Genomic DNA, 22,571 nt, shown 5'->3' with positions numbered 1-22,571 from the left:
GGCTCTTTAGTAGACAATTGTCAGTCTTCACTGAACATTGGTAATAGTTGCTTGTAAACTGTGACTTTAAGTGAAACTATATATAACAAAGCCAGTTTTACCATAGGCTAATGGATATGGCATATTTTGGTCACAGAAACATCACCAGACATATAAACTAAGACCCAAAACACTTCTAATGTTAAACTTTGAAATAAATGTGAGCTATACATAGACTTAAAGATTATTAAAAACAAGTAAGATAATTCAGTTCAGGGTCACAGGTGACCGGGAACCTTACCCAGTACACAGCTCAGGATGGGCACCATCTCTGGAGAGGCCGCCATCCAATCACAGGGTGTGCTCACACACACCCACGCCCACCTACAACATAGGAACAATACAGACACGCCAATTCATCTGAGGTGCACAGCTCTGGGATGTGGGAGGAAGCCTGACTATTTGGAGGAAACCTATCATAGTCATGAGGAGAACATGCAGACTCCACCCAGACAGTGGCTCCCATCTAGGAACTGATTTTTTTTTTTTCTTATCATCATTATAACAAAACAATGTTGAACATGATGATGTTATTCCAGGACCTGCTCCACCAGGCAAATGTTTATCCTGCAAAATTCAGGCATTTTTATCACGAGAATGTGTTCATCAGACCACAATAAAATCTCAGAATCTCATTTTCTTAAATAAATAATAGAATCATCACTAGATTTCATCAGAGAAGATGTAAAATTACTTGTTTCTATATATGTGTATAAATATATTTTATTACATATATCTTTATATAGATGACAAATATATATATTTTGTATGTCTATCATGACTTTTCAATATATGCTATAATACAAAACTATTTTAATTTTATGTATTTACCATTTAATCCATTTAGTTTCTATATCCTGTGGCGGGAAATACTACAATGTGTGGGAATCTGGTCTTTCCATCTTCAGAGGGGACCAGGTTCTCATGGATGGCATTGACTTCCATAAGCTGCTTTGAAGCTGGATGTAGTTTGCAGTTTACACTCTGTCACTTCCACTTTATATCATTATCAGACAGCAAAAACCAATCCTTCTCAAAGGACAAGAGGAGCAGAGTGGGGGGCGGGGAGTAAGGGGAAAAATGAGACTTGACTTTTTTTTTGACATGGAGTCTCGCTCTGTCACCCAGGCTGGAGGGCAGTGGCACCATCTCAGCTCACTGCAACCTCTGCCTTCTGGGTTCAAGGGATTCCCTGCCTCAACCTCCCAAGTAGCTGGAATTACAGGCACACACCACCATGCCCAACTAATTTTTGTATTTTTAGTAGAGATGGGGTTTCACCATGTTGGCCAGGCTGGAGAGACTTAACTTTCAGTAAGTAATGGTGCTGAAAATTCATGTGCTAAATTAGCCACCACAAAATTTAGTCAGCCTAATAAAAAGGTAAAAAGAAAAGATATCAGGCTGGGTGTGGTGGCTCACGCCTGTAATCCCAGCACTTTGGGAGGCCAAGGCGGGCGAATCACGAGGTCAGGAGATCGAGATCAACCTGGCCAAGATGGTGAAACCCCGCCTCTACTAAAAATACAAAAATTATCTGGGCACAGTGGCACACGTCTGTAATCCCAGCTACTCGGGAGGCTGAGACAGGAGAATTGCTTGAACCCAGGAGGCAGAGGTTGCAGTGAGCCGAGATCATGCCACTGCACTCCAGCCTGGGTGACAGAGTGAAACTCTGTATTAAAGAAAGAAAGAGAGAGGGAGGGAGGGAGGGAGGGAGGGAGGGAAGGAAGGGGAAGGAAGGAAGGAAGGAGGGAGGGAGGGAGGGAGGGAGGGAAGGAAGGAAGGAAGGAAGGAAGGAAGGAAGGAAGGAAGGAGGGAAGGAGGGAGGGAGGGAGGGGAGAAAGAAGAAGGAAGGAAGGAAGGAAGGAAGGAAGGAAGGAAGGAAGGAAGGAAGGAAGGAAGGAAGGAAGGAAAGAAAGAAAGAAAAAGGTATCTTACAAGACATGAAAGATGTATGAGATCCAAAAGTAAAAACAAAAAGAGTTGTGCATGTGAGGTACAGGAGAAAACTAAGAAACAGCATGGAAAGAAAGAACAAATAATAATCAGAAATGTTAGCAAGTAGGTTTGAGTTTCAGATCTTTCCGTAAGCAACACCTTTTAAGACTTTGATAAACTAATTTACAGTTATTTGATAATGAAAAGAACTTCCGAATGTCTTGTTATTTGAAGAGTTTTTAATTAGGATAGAAATGCACGCTCCCCCCTTTTTCCACGAAGCATTCATTAACCTGTTAAAGGAAATGAATGATTAAAACCTAGATTTTCCTTGTGCGACTTTTTCCTTTGATCCAGAAAAGAGAGGAAAATGTTGATGTTTTTCATTTTCAAAGTTGGGAACATGAACAAGTCATTCTGCATTGAATGATTTGTTCATATTGTGTACAATGCTAAAATCACATGCAGGTAAAATGTAAATACATGCCCACGAATGACTATGTAACACCCACTCACAACTTCCACAGATATGCTAATAGCAGAATTGTCATTTAGGTTGCCTACTGGATTTCCCAAGAGAGGATGATCCCTTGCCTAGAGTTGTCATTTTACCTCCTCTACAGGAATTAAGCAGGATGTAGGGCCTGCTGGTATTTGTTGGTAATGACCTCCCACAGCATCCTTTTCTGTTCTCGCAATGAGAAGTCCATACAACAGCACAGAATAACATTAGACAGCCTGATGGAGGTTTGCATGCTAGTTACTATCTGCAGCCAGTGTTAGGATCTGTCTTTTACTTAAGTCACAGGAATGTAATAAAGTTAACATGTATCCAGTGCTTTGTATGTGCTAAGCCATGTTCAGAGAGCTTCACGGGCATCATCTTATTGAAACTTCACAGCAACACAATGGAGTCAATATCACTTTGTCCCCATTTGTTAGACGAGGAAACAGAGTGAAGCTCAGAGAAGAAATCTGCCCCGAGTCATATGCCTCGTAAGTAATGGAACCAGGATTTGAACCTGGACAACTTGCCCCAGGACTTTTCATCAGTCCTCTTTCCTGCTTCAGAAGGACATGTGTGAATGCCCCTGCATCTATGTCACAGAACAGTCATTCTGATTATGGACATAATGCTCTGCTTTTATAGTATTTCAACCATTATATATTAATGGTATATTGGCTGTTCTTTTCATCTGAAAAACCCAAAACTTGACTATTGTGCTAGCTATCCTAGCTGAACAGTTTTACATGTGTCATATTGGCAAATATGTTTTGTATTTTATCCAGGTATATCATCCACTTACTTTGAAGTCCGGACTTGTGTGTTGAATACTCTGCATCTTTAGACATCTGTAGTCTTTTTTGGTTTGATTTTGCCAATATCAGATACTTCTAGGTATGAAAGATGGATATGCCATGTAGTTGCTATCTTGTAGGCAAGTGTCATCTGAGGCTTCCTAAAACGGAGACCATGTGGATATCCTGGAGAGGGAATAAAATAAGCCTATGTATAAACTATTATATAATATTTAATACATAATTAAATATTATATAATATGATATCTGACATACAGAGTAGTCAGTAAGGAATGAACCCTGTGCTTGCAGATAGTATGGAAATTCCAATGCTTTTTTAAAGGTCTGAGCATGTTGCCTACTGTATCCATGTACATTAAGTCACTCTTAAGGGATTTTTGAGATTTCAATTTAGAGATCTAAGTTAATTGTATTCTTTAGATGCTTTTTACACCAGACCACACTATTTTCCAGAGAATAAAAATGTTCCGGCCGGGTGTGGTGGCTCACGCCTGTAATCCCAGCACTTTGTGAGGCCCAGGCGAGCAGATCACCTGAGGTTGGAATTCGAGATCAGCCTGGCCAACATGGTGAAACCTCATCTCACCTAAAAATACAAAAATATTAGCTGGGCGTGGTGGCAGGCACCTGTAATCCCAGCTACTTGGGAGACTGAGGTAGGAGAATCACTTGAACCTGGGATGTGGAGGTTGCGGTGAGCCGAGATTGTGCCATTGCACTCCAGCCTGGGCAACAAGAGTGAAACTGTCTCAAAACAACAACAACAGCAATAACAACAACAACGAAAGTGCCTACTTCTTAAGTGTTTTGAGTTATTCTAGTGTCCATTGGTTATTTAATGATGAAAGCGATGTGTGAAATACCATGTGTTTCCTAATTCACCAGCACTTATGTATGGAGTATCTGCTGTGTTGGAGGAAAATATCATGTATTAGATATTGTAGGAAGAAACTAAGAGCTTAGAGCCTGCTCTCAGCCAGTCCATGGGTAGCTGGGGGACCAGACGTACGTACGGCAAATAGGGACTTATAATACTACAGAGACAGGTGAATCCCAAGCACGTACCATTGTGTTTGGGGTGGCTTATTCCAGGGAAAGAAAGATGGCATTATGTGAAAGAGTCTCATAGGAGGTGGGATTTTATCTCAAGTGTTGAAGGAGTAAATTGAACAAAATGATTGAAGGTAGAAATTCTAGCATGAGGAGTGTGTGAACAGAACATTGGAACCAATGTCTGTTTAGGACATGGGAAGGAGATGAACTTGACCAGAGGAGAGATTTTCTCTAGGGAAAACTGGTATGTAAGATCCCCAGTACACATCAGAATCGTGAATGTTTGTTGTTGAATATGGTTAAGAATAATTGGGGTCAGATTTTGTTTTGTTTTGTTTTGTTTTGTTTTTGAGACAGAGTCTCACTTTGTCGCCCAGGTTGGAATGCAGTGGCGCGATCTTGGCTCACTGCAAGCTCCGCCTCCTGGGTTCAGGTCATTCTCCTGCCTCAGCCTCCCGAGTAGCTGGGACCACAGGCACCCGCCACCATGCCTGGCTAATTTTTTGTAATTTTAGTAGAGAAAGGGTTTCACTGTGTTAGCCAGGATAGTCTCGATCTCCTGACCTTGTGATTCGCCCGCCTCAGCCTCCCAAAGTGCTGGGATTACAGGCGTGAGCCACCGCACCCGGCCGGGGTCAGATTGTTAAGTCTTGAATAGTAAACACTGGGGTGTAGAGCAACATTTCCTCCACTGTATTCTCTGCAGCCCAGCTATTCCACAAAGTGATTTGTGAAAATGCATTCTGTGATCACGTAAGTGTAGGCAACATCATAGTTCACAAAGTATACATGGACTTCTCACAGTCCTGAATTTGCTAATACATACTGTGCATTCCCAAGGAGGTAGAATCATAGCATGCCATGTCTCTCACACTTTGAACACAGACTGCTTCCCAGAATACTCATGAATAGCTATCCTGCATGCTAGTTTTCTGTGTAATGCTGTTTGAAAAGCACTGGCTTCCATTGCTCCATGTAGGATGAAACATTAAGACACATTTTGGAAGAAGAGAACAATAAGAAAAAAGTATGATGATGATGATGATGATGATGATGATGATTTTTTGAGATGGAGTCTCCCAGGCTGGAGTGCAGTGGTGTGATCTCAGCTCACTGCAGCCTCTGCCTCCTGAGCTCAAGCGATTCCCATGTCTCAGCCTCCCAAGTAGTTGGGATTACAGGCACGCACCACCACGCCCAGCTAATTTTTGTATTTTTAGTAGAGACAGGGGTCTCACCATGGTGGCCAGGCTGGTTTTGAACTTCTGACCTCAAATGATCTGCCCATGTCGGCCTCCCAAAGGGCTGGGATTACAGGCATGAGCCACTGCCCAAAAGTATGATTTAAGGAAAGCTTTATGTTACTTAAATCTGCCTGCAGCTTTTTTTTTTTTTTTTTTATTCCTGCAGGCATAGATCTAGGCCATGGGTCCCCAACCCCTGGGCCGTGGACCAATACCAGTCTGTGGCCTGTTAGGAACCGAGCCGCACAGCAGGAGATGAGGGATGGGCGAGCATTACTGCCTGAGCTCCGCCTCCTGTCTGATCAAAGGCAGCATTAGATTCTCATAGCAGCACTAACCCTATTGTGAACTGCGCATGCCAGGGATCTAGGTTGCGTGCTCCTTATGATAATATAACTAATGCCTGATGATTTAAGGTGGAATAGTTTCATTCCAAAACCATCCCCTGGCCTCCACTGCCATCCGTGGAAAAATTGTCTTTCATGAAACTGCTCCCTGGTGCCAAAAATTTTGGGTCTGCTGATCTAAGTAGCTAAGATTTTAAAAGTACAGAGAAGTCCTAAAATTTCATGCCTTCCTAAAGCTACTGATGGGAACTACTTTCCAAGTTTGTTTTGTTGTTGTTTTGAATGCTGAGCTTCTGGCTCCTGTTGTTCTCATTGACGCTGAGTTTGAAAGTCTTTTTGTAGTGGCCAGGCGCAGTGGCTCACGCCTATAATCCCAGCACTTCGGGAGGCTGAGGCAGCCAGATCACGAGGTCAGGAGATGGAGACCATCCTGGCCAACATGGTGAAACTCTGTCTCTACTAAAAATACAAAAATTAGCTGGGCATGGTGGTGCATGTCTATAATCCCAGCTATTCGCAAAGCTGAGGCAGTAGAATCGCTTGAACCTGGGAGTGGGAGGTTGCAGTGAGCCAAGATTGCACCATTGCACTCCAGCCTGGCAACAGAGCAAGACTCTGTCTTTAATAAAAAAAAATAAAAAAAAAAAAGTATTTTTGCTTGTTCATCTTAGGTATCTGACTATATTAGGATGCTGCCCACCTGGATGGTAATTGCTTTTGGGCATTAGCCCTGTTAGAGGTGCGTGACTGGGGAGAGAGCAGTGTGGCCACCCATTTCATGCAACACTCTCCACACCATCATGGCATTGAAGGAAGGATTCACTAGGACCCTGTGTAACAATACACACGTGGTTGGGGTGAGGTAAGGTTCAGCCCCTCCAGTAGCTGTTGATAAAGGTTTTATTGCTGTTTCTAGCACCCTGCTCCTAAAACCCTTCTCTGACAATTTGGCCTGGTAGAACCCTGTGGACGGACCTGGTATCTGTGTTCTGTGTTGTCAGCCTCTGGATCATCACAGGATCACGGGAGATTGACTCCAAAAATTGTATCTTCCTCTGCCCATATTTGAATGAGAATCACGTGGAAAATATCATTTCTTCAAAAAATCCTTGGTTGCTTTTTTCTCTGCCTTTCAATAGCTATGTTTAGGAGCATTTTCTTTAACTCTACGTTTTGAAATAAGATGACAAATAAATATGCCGCCTTATAGATAAAACTAGACAAATAACAGCACTGGATCTAGAGAAATGTTAGGAGAATCAATAATACAATTAACTGGATTCTTAGTTGTGAAGGTCTTCAGTTCAAATCTGTTCTTCGCAAAGACAGGTTGAACATCAGGGTCGTGTGTGTGTGTGTTTGAGAGCGAGAGCAAGAGAGATAGAGAGAGAGACACGCTGTCGTTCTCACTCAGCCTGGAGTTCATTGGTGCAATCCTGGCTCACTGTAGCCTTGTCCTCTTGGGCTCAAGCAATGCTCGTACCTCAGCCTCTTGAGTAGTTGGAGCTACAGGCGCGCACCACTAAGCCTGGTTTATTTATTGTGGAGATGGGGTCTCCCCTTGCTACCCAGCCTGGTCTCAAACTCCTGGGCTTAAGCTAGCCTTCTGCCTCGGCATCCCAAAGTTCTTGGATTACAGGTGTGAGCCACCGCACCCAGCTGAAACGTAAGATTTTTTTTTTGAGATGGAGTCTCGCGCAGTCACCCAGGCTGGAGTGCAGTGGCGCGATCTCGGCTCACTGCAAGCTCCGCCTCCCGGGTTCTCGCCATTCTCCTGCCTCAGCCTCCCAAGTAGCTGGGGCGCCCGCCGCGACACCTGGCTAATTTTTTTTTTTTGCGTTTTTAGTAGAGACGGGGTTTCACCGTGTTAGCCAGGATGGTCTCGATCTCCTGACCTCGTGATCCGCCCGCCTCGGCCTCCCAAAGTGCTGGGATTACAGGCGTGAGCCACCGCGCCCGGCCTGAAACCTAAGTTTTTAATGAAAGCTGTGATGCTTACCAAGGATTAAGTGCCAAATCCCTGTGTAATTATTTTTAACCCAGATTTAGACTAAAATTACAGAAAATGAGAGAAAAATTAGGAGAGTAAGTACAAAATCCTGAAGTGATCCTAACAAAAGCAAATCTGTATTTGGTTCAAATTCTAAGATAGGTAAACATGAGTCTTTCAGGAGAACTGCTTGAAAAGAAAAGTTGTTCAGGAGCGGATGCTTCCAACTTTTCTTTTAATACAGCTCATTTCATTTTTCTTTTGGTCACCCTAAAATGGTGAAAGGTTTCCTCATAGCCAAGTGGAATCTTTTTTATTTAAACTCTCCTCAGAAAGTTTTCTGTGTATATGCAAAGTTTTCTGTGTATTTGGACTTGTTTGTGTCTGGTCCTCTTGGAGATTTTTGAAATCATCAAAAACGCTTATGTCATTGACAGTGTTTACTATCTTTAAACAATAGTTTACTTTTTTTTTTTTTTTTAACAGGTGACATGTTGGAGCATGGGCCTGAGAAACAGTATAGCTAGAAGGGGAATTGAGTGTGAGACACTGGAATCAGGCTGCTTGGATGCTGGTCCTGGCTCCACTGTACACTAAGGCTGCAACCTTTGTCTCTCTGTGCCTTGGTTTCTCCTTAAGTAAAATGGAGTGAATAATAATAATAGTACCTGCTGCATAAGTTCTTTGTGAAGAGGTTAGAACAGTACCAGGTACATAATAAGTATTAAATAAGTGTTAGCCATCGTTGCTAAATAAATTAGTAACAAATAAATGTTAGCTATTGTTTTTAGATTGTATTGTTTGAAAAAGTGTCTTCTCACTTTTGGTGGGTTTTTGGAGGAGGGAGAGAAAGGGAGACAGAAGGGAGGCGTAAATCTGTGTTTCTAATATGTTCACTGGGTCATCTTTAACTGGACGATAGGATTTGACTGGTACGTGTTTTCATATGTATGCAGAAGCCTTGTTATTCCTCCCCTGCCCAGTCAGTGCCAAGCTCCTGAACGCTCATCTGTTTATGCAGCCTTGGAAACCTTCTAGCTTCATGTTCTCTACCAGAAGCTTGAAAACAACCAAAGAGAATATCTGGTTTACTCAACACCTTGAGTGGCTCTTTGACACAGAAGCTTATACTGTATAGGGTTCTAGGAAACCATACACATGTATGCCAGTGTTTTTTTTTATGGTTGTCAGCGGAGGGCTAAAACTATCAGACCCTACATACATGTTGGTGACGTTGGATTTTTTTTTTTTTTGTCTTGGTGTTAAGTGATTAAAATCAGGTTATTAGTGAACCATAATTTATTTATAGAGTCAAATTCCACAGAACTCTATTTCATGTCATTACTGACCATGAAATTGGCAGTTGGATATTTTAGGATGACTTTTGCTTGTTAGATGTTTGTCTTTGGGATGTTTTAAGAACTGTGGCCCCTGTGTAAGTCCGATCTCATCTCTGAAGTATTTCCAAGTTCTTCAGTTTAGAATTTTTCCTGATGGTTTGCCACTAAAATCAAAAGCTGTGATGTGTGTTTGAGAAATTCCACAATCTTCTCAGCCCTTAACCCCTGAATTCTTTCTCTAAGTAGTTTCTCTAAACCTATATGACTTCAACTCCCATCCATGATGACTTCTAATCCATCTTCAGCCTAGACTGCTCCCATTTGCTCTGACCCCTCCAGAAGATATCTCGCCTGGGTTGTAATACCATCCTCACCTCAGATTGAGGTGTCTTCAAAAGAGAATCCCTAAACTGGTTCTTCCTCCTTCCTTCCCAATGGCTCATTGGTGATGTTCTTATTCTTCTGCTTACTGAGGTGTAATCCCTAGCTATTCTTCACTTTTTCTTCTCCTTTATCCTTCTTATCCCCACAGTCATTGAAACCCTTTAAATTCTTCATTAGTACTCTTTTTCCCAATCATCTCCCTGGTCAAGAACTCGTGGCTTCATGCCTGTGTTAGCATAACAGCCTCCTAACCAGTCTCTATGACGTGGTTATTTAGTCCCATCTTTCCTTGGTAGCTTTCTGACTAAGCTTCTAAAGCCCATACTTTATTTTTCACTCCTGATTCAAAACTTACAGTGGTTCTGAGTAAAGCCCAGATTCCTCCATCAGCGTGTCTTCATTTGACCCTGCTCCTAATTTGTTCTCAGCATCTTCTACTCTGCAGCAGGAATTTCCTTTTTGTGTTTAGTGTCAAAACCACCATTACACCAGGCCCATTCTTTATTTGAATGCTTTAGAATCTCCTTCACTCCATTTCCACTCAGGTATCTCTCTGCCGTCCTTCAAGCTTCAGCTCAAGTCCTCCTGTCCTCCTTCATCTATACCTCTTCACTAAGAGACTCAGAACCTGCACTTTCTTTATCTCTCATTTCTTGCCTTGTGCAAACACGTGTTACCTGTCCATTTTGATAACTCCCTAAGGGCAGGTATTATGAATATTACTTAAGTTTCTATGTCACTCGGTATGATTTATATACCATAGTAGGTACTAAATAAGAGAATGTGGAGTAATCCTCTCCCAAAACTTGGGGAAGTCCACACATACACTGCCCTCCTTGGGATCCAGTGAGATGGTATATGAGGCAGCATTCATAGAAGGACTGTGCAAATGTAAGGCAGTGTCATTAATTGTTGGGCACATTTGGGGTTTTTGATGATGCTGTCCTCTATTCCAGAATAGCAGTATGTGGTCAGGACTTTTCCTGAGCTTCGAAGTTTAATTGGAGACAACCGAAATGTGTTTCCAATAATAAGTCATAAAAAAAAAAGACTTCTATTTGCGCATATGTTTACTTGTTTATTTACATATTTTCCTAGGTCTTTTATTTTCTCACTGTGAATTTTTTTTTTTTAATGTAACAGCTGACTAAGATAGAGGTGTTGTTTTTTGGTTACCTCTGCATTGCCATGATCTTTGTTATTGGGCCAAGAACCTTATTTATCTTAACACACACAATTGCTCGAGGACGGGGATTATATCATCATCCTTTGCATCTTTGAATTACACTGTGCTGCCTTCCCACATTGTCATGCCTACGAACTACCTAATCCAGAATGTCACATGTTGCTCCCTCTAAGCCATTTCCGTGTTTCAGCTAGTACCAGCCATGAAAAATCATGGGTGAGAGCGGGGAGCTGCCTGCATTCTTCAATAGGGTAGCACTCCACACCTAAGCTCTTTGGTGAAGGCAGATATAGAATCTATAGCTGTAAGTGAAAACAAGTCATTTTCACATCTGATTAACATATATTTTCTTCCCCAGAAAAACCTATATCTTCATTAATTTTTTTTCCTCATCCTTTTTACCCAGGTAGTTGATATCAGTGAACATATTGGTCTTTTTTTCCTCTTTATAGGATCTGCATTTACTGCTCAACCACAACTAATTTGATGCCCTCTGCAGATTTAAAATGTGTGCCTTCTTTTCCATCACCAAGTCATCCCTGGGTTACTACTGAACATCTTTCTCAATTCCCCCCGACCCATGGATGGCTGTTCTCCACTGTCTATTTCACCAGATATCCTCAAAACAAACAGAAGAAGGAAGTGGCTAATGGTAAGAATTTTTTCTCCCTCTAGAAAATTTTTAATGCATTTACTTTAAAGTGTTGGAGATGTGAGGTTTTTCTTGTAAGTAGGTAATATTAGTGTAGTTCAAACATTTGGTTTTTAGGATATCAAAATTTTAGGAACCTTCGTTGGGTCCTTTCATAGTGATGAATCAGAAAAAAGTTGAAAGAGTACAGTACAGATAACTTTTTCAAACGTTCAAACATTTACGACATTCTTCTGGTTTCAGATCCCAGTGCTCTCTACCTGTCACTCCTGGCATGACCCACCCACACACGAGCTCAATAGAGCCGGAGACAAACTCATTCTGCCTGTTTTAACACTTTTTCCTTTGAGTTTTGTGCTTTAAAGATCGTTGTTCTCATTTCCCTGCTGTCCCCTGCTCCCCAATCACTCATTCCCTATCCAAGCAGTTTGCCATGCCTTCCAAATATTTCTCTAATTCACCCCCATTTCCCCATTCTCCTATCTGGCCCCGATCATCTCCAGCCCTGGCTGGCTCAGTCACCTTCTTACTGGGCTATCTAGTCTACCATGGACAGTCCCTACTGCTCCCACCCTTCTCAAGTGGATCTCCTTATGTTATTTTTGTTATTGACTGAAGAGCATATTTCAAGATTTCATGCCCCATCTATCTCTTTACCATAATCTTCCCACACCTGTACTCCATGATGTCTTTGATTTGGTGGTCTAGTTCTGGTCCAGTTCCTGAATCAGTGCTGATTGAGGCAGGGTACAGGTAAACATTTTCCATTGTCCCCTCATCTCTTCCCCTATCCAATGGGCACTTAAAATGAAAATGACTATCCTACCAGAAATTTGGTGGCCCAGTAATGACCTCTGGGTTGCTGTGTCTCTCCTGTTGTTCCCACTACTATTCAGACCCACTTTCCTTCCCCGACATGTCGTTATTTGGTGGCTTCTATTTATAGTTCTTGCAGCCACCTTGTATTAACCTAGTCTAGGATTATACCTGGGTTTCTGTTCCTAAATTTTGACTAGTTACTCAGGTTAATAATCTTGTCTTCCTCCAAGGTGGCAGCTTAGACTTCAATTTCTTCTTGACAGTTGGGGTGCCTTTCATCTGAATTCTTTTTTTTTTTTTTTTAAGATGGGATCTTGCTCTGTTGCCCAGGCTGGAGCACAGTGGTACAATCATAGCTCACTGCTGCCTCAAACTCCTGGGCTCCAGCAGTCCTCCTACCTCAGCCTCCTAAGTAGCTGGGACTATAGGCGTGCACCACCATACCTGGCTAATTGTTATTTTTTGTTGAGATGAGGTCTCACTTTGTTGCCCAGGGTGGTCTCAAACTCCTGGCCTCAAACTACCCTCCCACCTTGACCTTCCAAAGTGCTGGGATTATAGGCATGAGTCACTGCCCCCAGCCTGAATGATTCTTATCAAGACTGGTGATGGTGGCACCCAAGAACAGCTGGGGGTGACTCTTTGTTCACTGTGTGTATTGAATTCCTCTGGCTGCTGTAGCAAATTACCACAAACTTGGTGCCGTAAAACAACAGACATTTAGGTTTTGACAGGGCTGAGCTCCTGCCAGAGGCTCTGGGGCAGAATCTGTTCCTTGTCTCTTCCAGCTTCTGGAAACTGCTGACATCCCTTGGCTTGTGGCCGCATCACTCCAATATCTGCCCCCTCCATGGCCACATTGCCTTCCTGTCTTCCACCTGTAGTCAAATCTGCCTCTGCCTCCCTCTTAGAAGCATACATGTAATGATGTTTAAGGCCCAACTAGATAATTCAAAATAATCCCCCCATCTCAAGATCTTCAACTTCATCACATCTGTAAAGTCTTTGCATAGAAGGTAACATTTACAGGTCCCAGAGATTAGGACCTGATATATTGGTGGCCATTATTCCATGTACTACACTGTCCACCTAGGTTGGGCCTGCTACTTCTCCTGGAAGTGCCACTCCTGACCACTTCTGAGTCATGGTTCGGTGCACCATGCCTTCCTGCTTCTCTGCCTCTTTATCTTCCTCACCTCTACCTACAGAACTCGCCTTAGCAATGCTGTCAGTTTCCCCAAGGTCTGTCTCAGGCCCAGGGGCCAGGGCTACCTCCTGCTCCTGCTGCTTCTCTTCCTGTACACTTGCCTCCTCCTCTTTTATTGCGTTGTAGAAAATACCAAGTCTCTTTTCAAAAATCTCATCCTGTGATGCTCCCTTCCTCACAAAGACCTTGTTGCAATCCAGGCCCTTCCAGGCTATCTGTATTGTGTGACACTTAACTTGGACATACCTAGACATGCCTTGAAATGTGGGCTGCCATTTATTTATCTAAAATGCCCCTTCCCCTTGCTCTGTATTGGGTGAAATATTGTACATTTTGCAAGGTCTTGTTTAAGTGTCAAATTCTCTGAGACTTTCCTAAGCCCCTCTCCCTCCTTTTTTCCATACAGAATCAATTACATCTTCTCTCTGTTCTTCCTTAGCACTCTGTTTATACTTGACTCAAACCCTTCCCACGTTGTGTTATACTTTATTTTGTCTCTGTCTCTCCTTGCTAGACTGTGAGGTTCATGAGAACCAGGAAAAGGATATTATTCATCTTTTAAATTTTAACCTGATGTGTAACTCACAATACACCTTTGATATAATAATATGTGTTTAATTAATTGATTAATTTGAATTTTAAACTTTTCATAATTCAGAATATCTTAGAATAGATGAACATTTAATAATTTTTCTCCTGATTTCCTTATGGACCCAAGAGTAATTATTTTCCTTAGGTGGCTATGTACAGTCAAGCATGGCTTTTGTTTTCAGTACAAATTAATTAAAAATACTGTAATTTATGCATTCTCTTCTTTACATTTTGTTCACTGTGGGGGTTATTACCCTTACCCCTCTAGAGAGCCAATTTACTTTATTTTATTTTATTTTATTTTTGAGACGGAGGTTTGCTCTGTCATCCAGGCTGGAGTGCAGTGTCTTGATCACCGCTCACTGCAGACTTGACCTCCTGGACTCAAGCAATCCTCCCACCTCAGCCTCCCGAGTAGCCAGCACCACATGTGTGTGCCACCATGCTTGGCTAATTTTTAAAATTGTTATTGTTTGTCGAGACAGGGGTCTCCTTGTGTTGCCCAGGCCGGTCTCAAACTGGGCTCAAGCGATCCTCCCTCCTCAGTTTCCCAAAGTGCTGGGATTACAGGCATGAGCCACTCTACTTGGCCCAATTTACTTTAATGTGAGATTTTTCTAAACCTTAAAGGCTACCAGTGTAATGTTGTCACTTGATTGTCTTCTTACAGATGCAGACTTTTAAGCAAGAATTAGGAATGTTATCTGTGAGGATGGCTTCTTTTCACTTACTGGTGCTCTACTGAAACAATACTATTTTCCTCCCTTTTCCTGGGTGTCTTGTCTGAGTAGATGTGAATGTCAGAGTTATTTTCCCTGCCTTGTCACTGGAATCTGCAGCCAGTCTCCCTGATTGTGAATGCATCGATGCTGTACAGCTGGCGTCTGTTTCCTATTTCTATAGCCATGAGTCTCTCAGGGCTTTTGTAGAGGGTACGGGTGTTTTATTACATTGCATGTCTTATATTTATGAGAAACTCAAAGGGCTTTGAGGATTTTCTTTTCTGGTGTCTAATCTTCTAACAGCTCTCTGAGGTAGGTAGCAGGAAGTGTTATCTCCATTTTGCAGATGTTATAACAGAGGCATAGCACAACTTGATGTAGGCCCCACAGCAAATCAAGGGCTGAGTGGAAAATGTCCCCCCCAGTCTTTCAACCTCCATTTCAATGCACTAGTTGCCAGACAAGTTAATTTTAATTTTTAAAACCTCCGTCCATTTTGGTTTTGCGTGAAATGTTATTGTCAGCATTCAGGTGGTAGCAGTGCTCCAGTTTTAGTACTACCTTTCCCATCTTCTGCATCCTTCTAGAATCCCTTCTTGCTTGTCACACTCACTCGCACACACTCATAAGTGTGTCTGTCTTTTTATGTGTGTATGTATATATGTAAATAAAGAAAATAAAAATATATACTCTTTCTTTAAAAAGTTTATATACAACATTAGGTTCTGCAGAGGTCTGGGGACTACTTGGTCTGGGGACTATATGCAAATATGATATTTCTGTATTAGCAGCATATCTGATACTTTCCAACTAGTTTTTTTTTTTTTTCTTGTCAATCGAACATACTCTGTAGATATTAGTTGTATGCATGGAAACATTTAAAAATATAACCAACGTGGGCAATATAGTGAGACTCCGCCTCTACAAAAAAAAAAAAATATTAGCAGGATGTGGTGCCACATGCCTGTGGTCTCAGCTACTTGGGAGGCTGATGTGGGAGGATTGTTTAAGCCTAGGAGTTGGAGGCTGCAGTGAGCTGTGATCTCACCACTGCACTCTAGCCTGGGCAACAGAGCAAGACCCTGTCTCAAAATAAATTAAAAAAAATATATATATATATATATATAAAACCTATGACAATGGGAAACCTAAGAAATACTATAAAATTGGATATCAGATACTATTAATAAGTGAAATAAATGTTTTTACTGAGGTAATTCCTATATGCAAATTATGGTGTCCTCAAAGTGAGCTCATACTGTAACTTTCACATACTTTCCCTCAAATGTGAAGATTTTTTTCTTCTCTCAGAGGACAGTTAATGCCTTTTTGTAAATTTAAAACTGTACTGTAAATGTCAGTTCCTGATCAGATTTGCCTGAGTCTTTAAAGGGAACACGACAAGGGGCTTTGTGTCTGCTGTGTAGGGTGTGTGTGGTAAGGTTTCTTCTTCCTTGTGGCTGAATTTGGAATGCCTGCTCTTTCACCAAGTGCCATTAATTACACTATTGCTCTCAGAGCACTGAACTGCCTAGCAGGGAATTTCTCCCCACGTTCTGGAGTCTCTGGGGCAGTTTCCATTCATTGCTGTGGGTGGTGGTGAGGCACAGGCTCTGCCCAGGCCGCCTGCCTGGAATCCGCCTGGAGACTTCTCTGTGATTTCCCTAAGCTGGGAGAGGGGATTTGGAGCACCTGGTGGGGGGATGCAGCTTGCCACCCTTGTCTTCGTCAGCCTCTCCCCTCCACCCCCTGCACTTGGGAGCACCACCCGGCAGCAGTGTTTTTGTGTCTTGAAGCCTTTTGGAGCCGCTGGAATGGAGGCCACCCAGAGCTTCTGTGAGCAGCTGTAGCGGCGGATCTCCTATTGGCCAGAGCAGAGAATGTTCTTACTTATCTCCATTGAGCATGGGTGGCCGTGATCCCTCAGGATAATGCAATTTCTCACTGTCTGGAGGTGGAAGCTATTGTCCCGCTCTCCAGCTTGTTGTTTGAAGTCGTTTTGTAAGGCTTCCGGCTTCTGCTGACTCACAGACACACACAGAAAAACTCCCTTACTGGCTTGCTCGCTCCCAAGGCTTTTGAAATGGCTAAGGAGATAAGAAACCTCCCCCCTGCAAGGAGGTAATAGCTTAAATAGTAAGTAGAAAGAACTGTTTTGTACATGTCCACAAAGTCTGAGAAACTTCATCTTCCTCTTTCACTGTTAACTCCGTTTCCTTCCTTGTCCCTTACCCCCCTCTTCAAAAGTTTTGGGCTGAGCCACAGGCCTAAATGTGGTTTGCATATGATTTTACAGAGGCCCAATTCACATCTGGGGACTTTTTCCGATTAACAAGTTGAAGGATGCCATCTTTGTTTCCCCTATGGAAAATTGCTATTTCTGATGAACATTTTATGAAGAAACCTTCTTGACTTACCTCTCCCACTTGTGATAAACTGTGATTAAAATGTATGAAGAACTTGATTCATGGTGTGTGCACCTGGGCTCTTTGTGGAGTCTCTCTTAGCAATATGCCGTGAGAACAGACTGGCAGTTGATGGATTTCTAAAGCAGAAAATCAAGCTTATTCACAATAGAAGCTTATAGTTTTAAAAACCACATGGATAAGAGGACTGTAGTTTTGCAAGATTTGGCAGGCATCAATGAACCCAGTAGCCACAGTGACCGAGACTGAAAATGTAGAAGGCTAGCTTTCCTTCTTAATTACTTTTAAACTACGTTAGCAAATTCTCAGGGTCAGTGTGAGAGTGATAGTTTCAATGCTTGAGTATAGTGATATTTTTGTCTCATAATAATTTTCTTATGTTCCCATTGCATAAAATAGGTCTTTTTATTAATTAGGAGGAAGGGAGTGTGTAGAAAGCATTCTTACGTGGTAGCATGTGTGAACTTCTTATAATTAGCAACATGTCCTCATTGAGCACTTAGAAAAATCCAGTGATATAAATCCTCTATTTTGTGTCGTCACTATTTGCCCAACTAAATAAATCATTTAACTGATAACATTCTCACCTTTCTCCGTGATATTTTAGAATAATATCAATGTACAAAAATAGTCTCTGTCCTTTCATTGTCATCAGTTTTATGAAAATACTGCCAAAGAGCTGGAAAACAAAATTTTCTCATGTGTTACAACACAGGTCCCCTGGGCCACTGGGCCTAATTTGTTCTTAATAATTTTCAAAAGAGACTCTGTCCTTTAGCTCCCCAGAAATATCCAGGGTGTCCTAAAGAAAGCTGCAGCCTGATACAGAAACTTTGCCAACTTCTAGGAAATGGAAGGTTCTGGAAAGTAGATCATTTTTCCCTCTGGTAGGGAAAATGTAAGTTTTAGACATGGGTGGGGGTGGTGGTGTGTGTGTGTTAGACATATATGTATACAGCTGCTAGTGCAAAAATCACAAACCTTTCAGATTCCCTAAGGGTGCAGCCCTTGTGCCTTGAATGCAGATTGTAATAAATAGAAGCAGTTTCTGTCTGGAAATGCCGGACATCTCTGTTTGAGTTAGAGCTCTTGTTCCCGGCCTCAGGGGATTAAGACAGAGGGTTGTTTTCTAGCTTGCCCTAGAGCCCCTGAGCCTTTGTGGACTGGCATAGTTGCCTTTCTGTGTGTGCAGAATCTTGCCTCCAGCCTCCCACAGTGTGGGGAGAGAGAATAGGGAGAAGTGAGAGAAGGGAGATAAATTATTCAGCTTCTGCGAAATGTCAGGCACTGTGCTGGGGACTGTACATACATTTCACGGAAAAGTAAGTCTTTTATAAATATGGCAACGTACAGCTTCAGAAACGGGATTTTGGAGCCAGACTGCTGAAATCAATCCTGGAAAAATCATTTGCCAGGATTCAAATGATAACTTGGCCACTTTCGAGGTATAGGACTACCTGGTGCCTCAGTTTCCCCATTTGTAAGGTAGGGATAGTATCAGAACTAACCTCAATTGTTTGTTGTTGAGATTAGATTATAAAGTACTTAGAAGAGTGCCTGGCATGCAGTGATAAATAAGTGATACATGAAAGGAATGGAAAACAGAAATTAATCCGCTTGCCCAGTTCAGCTAGCAAGTAGCTGGGGCAGGATTTGAATCTGGGGCTGTTGGCTTAAAAGAGATGATTTTTTTGCCGGGGGAACATGGTAAAACCTCGTCTCTACAAAAAGTACAAACATTATCCAGGCATAGCGGTGCGCACCTGTAGTTCCAGCGACCTGGGAGGCTGAGGTGGGAGGATGGCTTGAGGCTGGGAGATGGAGCTTGCAGTGAGCTGTGATTGTGCCACTGCACTCTAGCCTGGGGTGACAGAGGGAGAAGCTGTCTCAAAAAATAGAAATAGAGAGAGATACGATCTTCTTACCTTACCGTAACACCATACTTTCTTTTCTTCCTAGCTACATTTGAGGTGGTACCTTGAGTCAGTTCTCTCCATTCTTCCCCACCTCACCTGATCAGGGGTGGTTGCTGTATCAGTGTAGTTTTCCCTATTCCTGGCTCTTGTAGAGACGTTGTAGGACCAGGACTCAGAGCTTAAACATTTAACATCTTTCGTGCAGGCAGGTGATAATAGCTTCTTTCCCCCAAACCACTTTGGGGTTGAACTAACCATTTTAGTTGCATGGTCAATGTTTTGGGCTGGAATAAATGATCTTTTGTTCTTTCTTATAGTTATTTGATGTGTGGGTTCTTTTCTTCCCTCAAAAATAGAAGCATCCAGTGAGCAGCCTCAATGTCATGTACTTCTTATTGTACTCACCCAAGCAACTGACTCTGCTGAGCACATTGGTAGCACCTCATGGGCATTTGAATGGAGGAAGAGGTCATCATATTAAATGGCTTTTTCCTGTCTTTAGACATAAAATGCCATGGGGCAGCTTTTTTCTTTTTCATGGTGGCAGGATCAAGAGTATAGAGTCTGGATTTGGAGATCTTTGACGTGTGCTTTGCTTCATCTGGCAATTTCTGCTGGGATTTCCAGTTGTAAGCCCATGTCCCTCTATCCTGCGATCCCTCTAAATGTGTGGAGTTGGCTTGAACCTGTGTATCTTATGCCAACTTTCCTCTCTTAAGAAATGCTGCTAAAGAGGTAGAACATATTTACAAAGTCCTTAGCTGTGATGATGAAGAACATAACATTTGGTCTCCAGTAAGGAAAATAAAAAAGGGATTTGATTACTTTTGCCCCAGTCCCACCTAATTCACCTACACATGTCCAGTTTACTTTGGACAGGAGTTTTCATTAATGTTAAAATGTACGTAAACTACAGTGGGGTTTTTGACTAAGGACACAGGGTCTCTAAGGCAAGACAACACTATTAATAGAATGTGGATGTGTGTGGTTTATTTTTGTTTTCAAAATGGAAATGTTTCTTCGGGGTTTTGGCATGCTCTTTGATATGTTGAAAGATGAGAAAACATCATTTGGGAAACTCAGCACTTCTACCATATTAGGAAATTTACAGTGCTTCAGATTTCACATTTAATGTTTTAATTGCCTGGTTTGGTAATAGAAAAATGTCAAGCTTCTCTCTTTCATTTGGAGTTACCACCACGTTTTTTTTTCCCCTCTTTGCAGTGATGGGCTGTTGCCAGCTTTTACTTCCTGCCCCAGTCCCAGCATGGACTGAGTATTTGCTCTGAGAAAGCAGTTCCTCACATGTCATCTGAAATGAGTATCATGTGGACTTCTGACATACCGGTTTAGCCTTTTTTTGTGTGATATCACATATGCAGTCATTTCCTGTGGTGCTTGTAAATATCCTAAATATACAACTGAAATTGAATTGTCTTTTTGAAACTTTTTGTTTTTGAACAGAGGGTGCTATTCTGAACATCACATAAAGTACAGAAGAAGTCAAAGAAAACACTACCATTCTGATCTGAGAGCAATCTTTAGGAAAAGCCTGTACATTAGGAGAGAGACAGACACACGTGGAAACAGAGAAACGCACACACAGATCAAGGCAGAGAAAGACATACAGAAATGGAGACTGAGAAGGAGAGAGGAGGGTGGAGTTGTATTTTCTGTGAAGTGTAGGCCTTTTGGAAAAATCAAGACCCAAAATAGGGTTGAAATTTACTCTTCTTGTAAATATACTTTCCTACTGAGGAAACAATGATGAAAGAACTTCCAGAAGTAACTTTTTGCGGACAATAAAATGTGGAGGGAAAAATCCTGTACATCATCTTTACTGTCATACATTGTCACAGGATCTAGAGGGGAAATGTGCTCTTATCTGGGAAATTAGGACTCTTGCTAAGCAGCTGAGGACAGATATTTTCACTTTCCCTGCACAGTTATCTCCAAACAATGTTTGCAATTAAAATAGTTATTTCATTTTTCAATATCCAAATATAATTTTTAACTATATAGTAAGTCATACTTAGTATAGAAAATTTGGAAAATACAGAAAGACCTCCAGACAAAAATAAAAATAACCTACAATCATATAATCTAGAGGTAATTCGAGTGTATTTCCTTTTAGAATGTGTTTCCATATGCTTAGGTCTATATGTATTTTTTATATAAGTGAAATCACACTGTAGGTACATTTTAGATTCTTCATTTCTCTCTATAACAATAAACATGATATCTAATGGTTACATTGTGATTCTTGGTAGGACTGTATCACAATTCATTTTACCGTTTCCCTGTGGGTTTTCTTCTTCACTAATTACGTTGGTAGTGATTTATGGGTTAGGTTAAGAAATGCTGTAAAGAGGATCTTCGGGTGTGAATAGTTTTTCTGAATCCCTGATTATTTTATCAAGTTATGTTTCTATATAAGAATTACTGTGTCTTTTGAAGGACTCCTTTGCACATTGCTAAATCACTTCCCAGAAAAGTTGTATGCTTTGAACTCTAACATTTCAGATGGCTCATCTTTCTTACCTGAGACAATACTGATCCGCTTTTAAGACCTCCTTCATCTAACGTGAAAAATAATACTTTATTTGTTACTTTAACTTTCATTCTTTGTGAATTATTTGTTTTATTGGAACTTTTATTGTTATGTTTTATTGGTTATTTACTTATTGGTTGCTGTAAATTGTCTACAAGCGCCTTTTCTGTATTTCTACTGGGATTTTAATGATGACTGTGTAGATTAGTGTGACTTCTTATTTATTCAGGTTGTTAACTCTTGTTTGGCTTACTTCCTTTTTTATACATACAGACATTTAAAATCTAATTTTTTATCTAGTGATAAATGCTTTGTAACATCATTTTTCTTTCCTTTCCCTTGATTTTTTTTTATCTTCTCTTAATTTTTCTCCCTCTGAAATGCCCTTCAGATTTCTTTGCTTCTCAGTCTTATCTCTCCACTTCTCCACCATCTTTTCCCCATACTACTTTTCCAAACTCACTTCCTGCCACGATTCCAACCAAGTCTTGCTTCATCTGGATTTCTCCACTTTTCCCCTTATGCACAGTTTTGCTTTCAGTGATTTCTGTTACCTGCGGTCAACCATGGTCTGAAAATATTAAATGGAAAATTTCAGAAATAGACAATTTGTAAGGGTTAAATTGTGTGCCATCCTGAGTAATGTGATGCAATCTCACGCCTTCCCGTGCCGTTCCTGTCTGGATGTGAATTATCCCCTTGCCAGTGTAGCCACCGTATACACTCCCTGTCCATTAGTCATTTGGTAGCCATCTAGCCGTGAAATGGAAAAAACGTAGTGCATATGGCATAGGGGTTGGTACTGTGTTTCTGTTTCAGGCATTTACAGGTAGTGTTATCCCC

The 22,571-nt window shown here is 41.5% G+C and overlaps 1 protein-coding gene across 36 annotated transcripts in view; it reads left to right on the top strand.

The window, feature by feature from the left end:
• Positions 1-22,571, top strand: part of LOC112426759 (uncharacterized) — a 551,288-nt gene that overhangs the window by 346,478 nt on the left and 182,239 nt on the right. For 26 of the 36 annotated variants that reach the window (XR_011623994.1, XR_011623995.1, XR_011623992.1 and 23 more), the window contains one exon: positions 11,297-11,496. The exons of the other annotated variants lie outside the window; for them this stretch is intronic. The gene's annotated coding sequence lies outside the window, so the exon portion shown is untranslated. The remainder of the gene's footprint in view (positions 1-11,296; positions 11,497-22,571) is intronic. 36 annotated transcript variants of the gene reach the window in all.

The sequence above is a fragment of the Macaca nemestrina genome, chromosome 5 (assembly GCF_043159975.1).
Source record: "Macaca nemestrina isolate mMacNem1 chromosome 5, mMacNem.hap1, whole genome shotgun sequence".
In the NCBI taxonomy this organism is placed as follows: Eukaryota; Metazoa; Chordata; class Mammalia; order Primates; family Cercopithecidae; genus Macaca; species Macaca nemestrina.
Note: the sequence above shows the minus strand (reverse complement) of the source record. Positions and strands in the feature narration are given on the sequence as shown.